The sequence below is a fragment of the Bubalus bubalis genome, chromosome 4 (assembly GCF_019923935.1).
Source record: "Bubalus bubalis isolate 160015118507 breed Murrah chromosome 4, NDDB_SH_1, whole genome shotgun sequence".
Taxonomy (NCBI): domain Eukaryota; kingdom Metazoa; phylum Chordata; class Mammalia; order Artiodactyla; family Bovidae; genus Bubalus; species Bubalus bubalis.
The window spans coordinates 9,773,376-9,781,748 of NC_059160.1; positions in this window are offsets into that span (position 1 = coordinate 9,773,376).

Sequence of the window (8,373 nt, forward strand, 5' to 3'; positions counted from 1 at the left end):
AAGACACTTGCTCCTTGGAAGGAAAGCTATGACAAATCTAGACAGTAAAAGTAGCGACATCACTTTGCTGACAAAGGTCTGTATAAGCTCTGGTTTTTCCAGTAGTCATGTATGGATGTGGGAGTTGGACCATAAAGAAGGCGGAGCACCAAAGAATTGATGTTTTCAAATTGGTACTGGAGAAGACTCTTGAGAGTCCCTTGGACAGCAAGGAGATCAAATCTGTCAATCCTGAAGAAAATCAATCCTGAATATTCATTGGAAGGACTGAGGCTGAAGCTCCAATATGCTGGCAACCTGATGTGAAGAGCCGACTCATTAGAAAAGACCCTGATGCTGGGAAAGATTAAAGGCAGGAGGAGAAGGGGACGACAGAGGATGAGATGGTTGGATGGCATTGCTGACTCAATGGATATGACTTTGAGCAAACTCCAAGAGATAGTGAAGGACAGGGAAGCCTGGTGTACTGCAGTCCATGGGGTTGCAAAGAGTCGGACACAACTGAGCGACTAAACAACAATTATTGAAGGTGAAGTCATTATCTTATTGTTTCTTCCCCCACTTTGCCCATACAAAACTTTTTTACTTTTTCTGGCTTCTCAGATTTTACTCTCCCATTCCCATCATTTAACACTGTCTTTTATTTTGCTTTTTATTTTTGGAGCATAGAAAGCTTTATTTCAGGCCCAAGCAAGGAGAACAGGTGGCTCATGTTGAAAAACTCCAAATTCCCCGATGGTTTTGGGGGAGAAGTTTTTAGGTGAAATTTGAGGTGAGGACTGCAGGGTGGGTGACTTTCTTCTGACTGGTGAGGAGGTAGCAGGATGATGTTCCAGGAATTTTGGGCTAAGCTTGAAGTTGCCATCCTCCACCTAGGTGAGGGCCTTAGTTCCTGGGAGCCCTACAGGGTCCTGCTCAGTTTCAAACCAGGATCAGATTCTAGAACCAAGAGATTAGAAGAAAGAACATCATCCACCTGGAGTCTGAAGTTCATCAAAACCCGTCTTTAAGAAATTAAAATAAGAACCATCTGGTCTCAGGACCGAAGCTCAGTAGGCATATATCTCATCTCATAGAGAATCAGTGAGATACAAAGTGAGAGGTAAGAAGTGTATCTGTGTATTTACTTAGGGAGACAGACATTCCATAGATAGAATGGATCTATGTCAAAAGGCAAGAATGGCCTTGGGAGAAACATGCCCCACAGACAGTGTGGGCCATCTCAGAAGGCAAAAGGCAACACCATCTTTAAATTCATTTATATTCAACAAACCAAAGAGGCTTCAGCCATTAGGATTCCCTAACTTAGAAGGCTGCTAGGGAACTATAACAATTTTTTGTCATCAAATAATATTTTCTTCTCCCACACTAATTAGAAAGGTCCATGTGCTGAGGCAAAGGGCACTGTGGATGTAGCATCCTGTGCTTTCCCAAAGATAAGTGCCAAATATTTGTATGTGAATGTAGTATTTGTCACACCTTGTTAATTATAATCCCCCTTTCTTATTTAAAGCTTTCAAGATGTATTAATACTGTTATTCTCTGAGTCATTCTCTTTAATTCTGTTTCACCCCTAGTGAGCTACTGTACAGTCTGTACACTCTTTTTCAGCTAGTGTGTGTGCTGTGTGTTGAGGGGAGGAACTGAACAGCTGCCCCCATTATCTATAAAGAGAACAGAAAAAAATACCATTTTCAGGTGGTGATTAATGTGTCTAAGTGCCACAGGACAGGAGATCACATAGCTAAGATTCCAAGGTGGGGGGAGGGGGCAGAAGTGAACCTTGAGTTTTCCTATTTGCATGCCTCTAGAGGGATTAACAAAAAAATAATCACAGAGGTTGGGGGGAAATGCGGGGGGTGGGGTGGGGAGTAGAGAATAGAGATTTGTTAAAGCAAGGAGGTGATGAGAGGTTGGAGGTGGAATTTGGAAGCCCTGAATGTCAGACTGTGGAGCTAAAGCTGGGTCTTCAGGTCATAGGAAACAAGACACTTACAGACTAGCAAAACTGAAAAACACCTGGGATTCCATTCTTCTATGCCTCTCTAATACAGAAGTCACTTACAGACACATTCAATTCGTTAATAATCAACAACTCTGTGCCTAAATTTCTGCTTGGCAATAATTGGCTGAACAGTAAAGCAGCTGCTTTAGATGGAGCATGGCTCTCCAGCTCCCTCAGGCCCTACCTGGTCTGGGTTCGCTTTTTTAGATTAATGGCCTTCAAATTATAGTCGCTAAAAAAATTCTGAAAAAATAGGTTGCTGCCTAAACTTTTAAAATTATCAGTTTAAATTGTTTTAAAGGATGTAATTTGATACACTGAAACATTAACATTTTTAAATGAAGCTGTCATATCACTCTTTTAAATGCATCCCAGTTCAATCATGTCCAACTCTTTGCAACCCCATGGACTGCATCACGCCAAGGCTTCCCTGTCCATCATCATTTCCCGGAGCTTGCTCAAACTCATGTCCATCGAGTCGGTGATGCCATCCAACCATCTCATCTTGTGTTGTCCCCTTCTCCTCCTGCCTTCAATCTTTCCCATCATCAGGGTATTTTCCAATGTGTCAGTTCTTCGCATCAGGTGGCCAATGGAATTTAAATACCACGCAGTTTGATACCAACATCATGCTTTAAAAATACATGAATAAGGAACTTCCATGGTGGTCCTTTTCATACTGTCCATGGGGTTCTCAAGGCAAGAATACTGAAGTGGTTTGCCATTCCCTTCTCCAGTGGGCCACATTTTGTCAGAACTCTCCACCATGACCCGTCTGTCTTGGGTGGCCCTACATGGCATGGCTCATAGTTTCATTGAGTTAGCCAAGGCTGTGGTCCATGTGATTGATTAGTTAGACTAGTTTTCTGTGATTGTGGTTTTCAGTCTATCTGCCTGCTGATGAAGAAGGATAAGAGGCTTATGGAAGCTTCCTGATGGGAGAGACTGACTGAGGGGAAAACTGGGTCTTGTTCTGATGGGTGGGGCCATGCTCAGTAAGTCTTTAATCCAATATTCTGTTGATGGGTGGAGCTGTGTTCCCTCCCTGCTATTTAGAGTCAGTAAGGCAACCCACTCCAGTACTCTTGCCTGGAAAATCCCATGGACGGAGGAGCCTGGAGGGCTGCAGTCCATGGGGTCGCTGAGGGTCCGACACGACTGAGCGACTTCACTTTCACTTTTCACATTCATGCATTGGAGAAGGAAATGGCAACCCACTCCAGTGTTCTTGCCTGGAGAATCCCAAGGATGGGGGAGCCTGGTGGGCTGCTGTCTATGGGGTCGCACAGAGTCGGACACAACTGAAGTGACTTAGCAGTAGCAGCTGACCCTTGGGCTTCCCTGGTGGCTCAGATGGTAAAGCGTCTGTCTGCAATGCAGGAGACCCTGGTTCAATCCCTGGTTTGGAAAGCTACCCTGGAGAAAGAAATGGCAGCCCACTCCAGTATTCTTGCCTGGAAAATCCCATGGACGGCGGAGCCTGGTAGGCTACCATCCATGGGGTCGCAGAGTCGGACACGACTGAGCGACTTCACTTTCACTTTCAGCTGACCCTCAGATCCTGGATACACTGGAAAGGAGACTGTGACATGGAGGTCTGACTAGAAAGACAGAAACTCAGGCGGCACTGAGACCTCCAGTTGCAATAGACAGGGTGCGTTATGAACCATAGACGGAAGTTCGTGACATTGTACAGGTGACAGGGATCAAGACCATCCCCAAGAAAAAGAAATGCAAAAAAGCAAAATGGCTGTGAAAAGAAGCAAAGCGAAAAGCAAAGGAGAAAAGGAAAAGATATGTCCATTTAAATGCAGAGTTTCAAAGAATAGCAAGGAGAGATAAGAAAGCCTTCCTCAGTGATCAGTACAAAGAAATAGAGGAAGACGATAGAATGGGAAAGACTAGAGGTCTCTTCAAGAAAATTAGTGATACCAAGAGAACATTTCATGCAAAGATGGCCTCAATAAAGGATAGAAATGGTATGGACCTAACAGAAGCAGGAGATATAAGAAGAGGTGGCAAGAATACACAGAAGAAGTGTACAAAAAAGATCTTCACAACTCAAATAATCACAATGGTGTGATCACTCACCTAGAGTCAGACATCCTGGAGTGTGAAGTCAAGTGGGCCTTAGAAAGCATCACTACGAACAAAGCTAGTGGAGGTGATGGAATTACAGTTGAGCTAATTCAAATCCTAAAAGATGATGCTGTGAAAGTGCTGCATTCAATATACCAGCAAATTTGGAAAACTCAACAGTGGCCACAGGACTGGAAAAGTTCAGTTTTCATTCCAGTCCTAAAGAAAGGCAGTGCCAAAGAATGTTTAAATTACTGCACAATTGCACTCATCTCACATGCTAGTAAAGTAATGCTCAAAATTCTCCAAGCCAGGCTTCAATAATACATGAACCATGAACTTCCAGATGTTCAAGCTGGTTTTAGAAAAGGCAGAGGAACCAGAGATCAAATTGCCAATATCTGTTGGATCATCGAAAAAACGAGAGTTCCAGAAAAACATCTATTTCTGCTTTACTGATTATGCCAAAGCCTTTGACTGTGTGGATCACAAAAAACTGTGGAAGAGTCTTCAAGAGATGGGAATACCAGACCACTTGACCTGCCTCTTGAGAAACCTGTATGCAGGTCAGGAAACAACAGTTAGAACTGGACATGGAACAACAGACTGGTTCCAAATCAGGAAAGGAGTATGCCAAGGCTGTATATTGTCACCCTGCTTATTTAATTTATATGCAGAGTACATCATGAGAAATGCTGGGCTGGAAGAAGCACAAGCTGGAATCAAGATTGCTGGGAGAAATATCAATAACCTCAGATATGAAGATGACACCACCCTTATGGCAGAAAGTGAAGAAAAACTAAAGAGCCTCTTGATGAAAGTGAAAGAGGAGAGTGAAAAAGTTGGCTTAAAGCTCAACATTCAGAAAACTAAGATCTCGGCATCTGGTCCCATCACTTCATGGCACATAGATGGGGAAACAGTGGAAACAGTGGCTGACTTTATTTTTGGGACTCCAAAGGCACTGCAGATGGTGACTGCAGCCATGAAATTAAAAGACGCTTACTCCTTGGAAGGAAAGTTATGACTAACCTAAATAGCATATAAAAAGCAGAGACATTACTTTGTCAACAAAGGTTCATCTAGTCAAGGCTATGGTTTTTCCAGTGGTCATGTATGGATGTGAGAGTTGGACTATAAAGAAAGCTGAGCGTCAAAGAATTGATGCTTTTGAACTGTGGTGTTGGAGAAGACTCTTGAGAGTCCCTTGGAGTTCAAGAAGATCCAACCAGTCCATCCTAAAGGAAATCAGTCCTGAATATTCATTGGAAGGACTGATGTTTAAGCTGAAACCCCAATACTTTGGGCCACCTGATGTGAAGAGCTGACTCATTTGAAAAGACCCTGATGCTGGGAAAGATTGAAGGTGGGAGGAGAAGGGGATGACAGAGGATGAGATGGTTGGATGGCATCACCAACTCAATGGACGTGAGTTTAAGTGGACTCTGGGAGTTGGTGATGGACAGGGAGGCCTGGCATGCTGCGGTCCACGGGGTCGAAAAGAATGGGAACCAACTGAATGAACTGAACTGAACTGGTGGTCCAGTGGTTGATTCCAGCCTTCCACCACAGGGGACAGTTTCCATCCCTGGTTTGGGAAACTAGGATCCTGCATGCCACGTGACAAAAAGTTAAAGAGTTGAACATTTTATTAATATATGGTTCCTTTTTCTCTTTGAAATCCTATTTTCTTTCTAGAATTTTATACTGTAGTTTCATATCAAATGTCTTATTCATCATTTCATTTTCTCTGTGTATAAAAATTTCTTTTGGATTGTTATTGCAATTATTGAAATGCAATTAAGCAAAGCAATATATGACAACCTTAATAACTATTAAACAGGAAGTAAATTTTTTAATGGAAATGCCTCTTTTAATAAGATAGACTAAAAATAGTAGCTCCTGTATCCATGGAAAAATATTATCTTGACAATTTTTTTCTTTCTACAGCCATTAAGAGCTGAGAAACTTTGGTCACACAATTTAGTAGGTGGGATTGTAAAGAGTTTTGTTATGGTAATGGCCCTCAATTATTTGATCTTCCAAGTTATAGGGCAGAAATCCAGTAATCTGTTAAGAAACTAAAGGATCAGCTGAAAATTCCCTGTAGTCCTCCTCTATTGTTGAAAACTAAGAACCAGAATTCTGATTTGCAAAAGGATATGTTACGAAGTCATTACTCTTTTCACAATATTAGGGTTTCTAATTGTCCTTCTATTTGTCACCTCTGAGATTGTGAGTAGAAGAGAAATATTTTTGTTTGTAAAGTGGAAGGGTGTAATTTTTTAAAAATTTCTCAGTCATATCAATTTTAGAAAAGACTATACATAATGGGACTTCCCTGGTGGCCCAGTGGTTAAGAATCCCCCTTGCAATACAGGGGACACTAACATCCCACATGCCACACGCTCATGGAGCAAGTAAGCCCTCCCAGGGCAACTAGAGAGTAGCTCCACTTGAGTCAACTAGAGAAAGCCCATGTGCCAACAATGAAGACGCAGTGCAGCCAAAAATAAAAATAAATTCTTTTAAAATGTCATTTGATCACGAAGGCCTTCTCAAGACAGCCCATGTAAACACTCTTACAAGTATACATCGCTCCGTCCCCCCTCCCCCCAACACTATCCCTTTTCTATGCTTTAAATTTTTGTTTTAGTTAGCAATTGCCTGGTATTTGTCTCTCTCCCCTCTAGAGTGTTAAGGGCACAGGTGCGGGAACTCATTTGTTCACTGCTGTGCCACAGTAGCTGGCACAGTGTGTGGACCATTAGACCTTCAACACTTGGTCCAGTAAATCCATGACTGTCCATTTTCCTTACAGCCTAAGTGACGTCTTCTCGCAGGTCAGGAAACTCCTTCCCTCATGTTGGTTGCTACTGCCTGCTAAGTCGCTTCAAGTTGAGTCCAACTCTTTGCAGCCCCATGGGCTGTAGCCACCAGGCTCCTCTGTCCATGGGATTCTCCAGGCAAGAATACTGGAGTGGGTTGCCTTCTCCAGGTGATCTTCCCAACCCAGGGATCCCACCCGCATTTCTTATGTCTGCATTGGCAGGCGGGTTCTTCACCACCAGTGCCACCTGGGAAGCTCTTTTCTTATGCTACTTCTCTAACAATTTGGGAAATCACTCATAAGAGTAGGAGACCCCACTCAACCCCCCAAATGGGGGCTTCACCACATGTAGAAATAAGAATCCTTCAACAAGTTACTCCACAAGGGCCGTAGCAGCTGACAATCCTGTGAAGCCGTCTGGCCAAGCTTGTGAGACTTTAAAAGTGAAATTAGAGAAGGAAGCAGGGAGAAGGAAGTCAGCTTAGATGGAATTGAGAAGGCAGTCTAGCCTGTTTCCTGTTTAAAAACATGTACTTATGCCTTCATCTTTTTAGTGTCTGAAGACCACCACTTTTAAACTAAATCTTTTCCTCTGGGCAGAGCGCGAAGAGCCAGTAACCAATCTCCTGAGGCAGCGCCATTTAAAGTCGGCCCAGGGGCCTCAGCGTCTACCTTATAAGCGGGGCTCCACCCACATTTCAGCTCTTTGTTAAGTCAACCGTGCCCAGCCGGGAACAACGTAAATATTCTGTTCACAAAATGCACTTCACTGTGAACGAAGCGTGGGATAGCGGTCTAACTGAGCTAAGACCTCGGCGCCTGACCAACTCCCGCTAACAACCGACCAGGCGCCTCCATCATGGCCGCCGACGACAGCGCTGAGAGGCAACTGATAGGAAATGGCGCCGGGGCGCGCGGCTAGTCTCGCCAGGTCCGGGGCGACGGGGCCAGAGGGCTGGCAAGACCGTCTAGGAGCGCCGGCCAGGGTCCCTGAAGACGGTCCTCGGATTTTAGCACCTAGAAACCCTGAAAGTTGACGCCTGCAATATGGAGGACGGTTATTGTCTCTGCAGACCGATTTATACGAGCAGGCCCTGATTCCGTCTCGCGTCGGAACCCGGCAAAATCCTCTATTCTCTAAACAGAATGCGTTACGCACACTGCGCATCTTCGCAATAGTGGGCCGGCTAAGGACGCCAAGAATGTTACGTCGCTCTCCCCATCCCCTCCCCACCCCTAGTTCTGGTTCAGGAGGCGCGAGAACTCTACGCCCAATCCGTACTTTGTTTTTCTGCTACAGACCGCGAAGTGCGCCCGTCTCCGAAATTGACGTAAAACGGTTCCAAGAATACCCGTAGTACTCCGCGAAGCCCTCAGGCTATTCCGAGACGCTGTTTACGTATCGGCTCCGACGTACGTAGCGTTAAGCTGGAGCAGTCTCAGCGCCGGCCGCCATTTT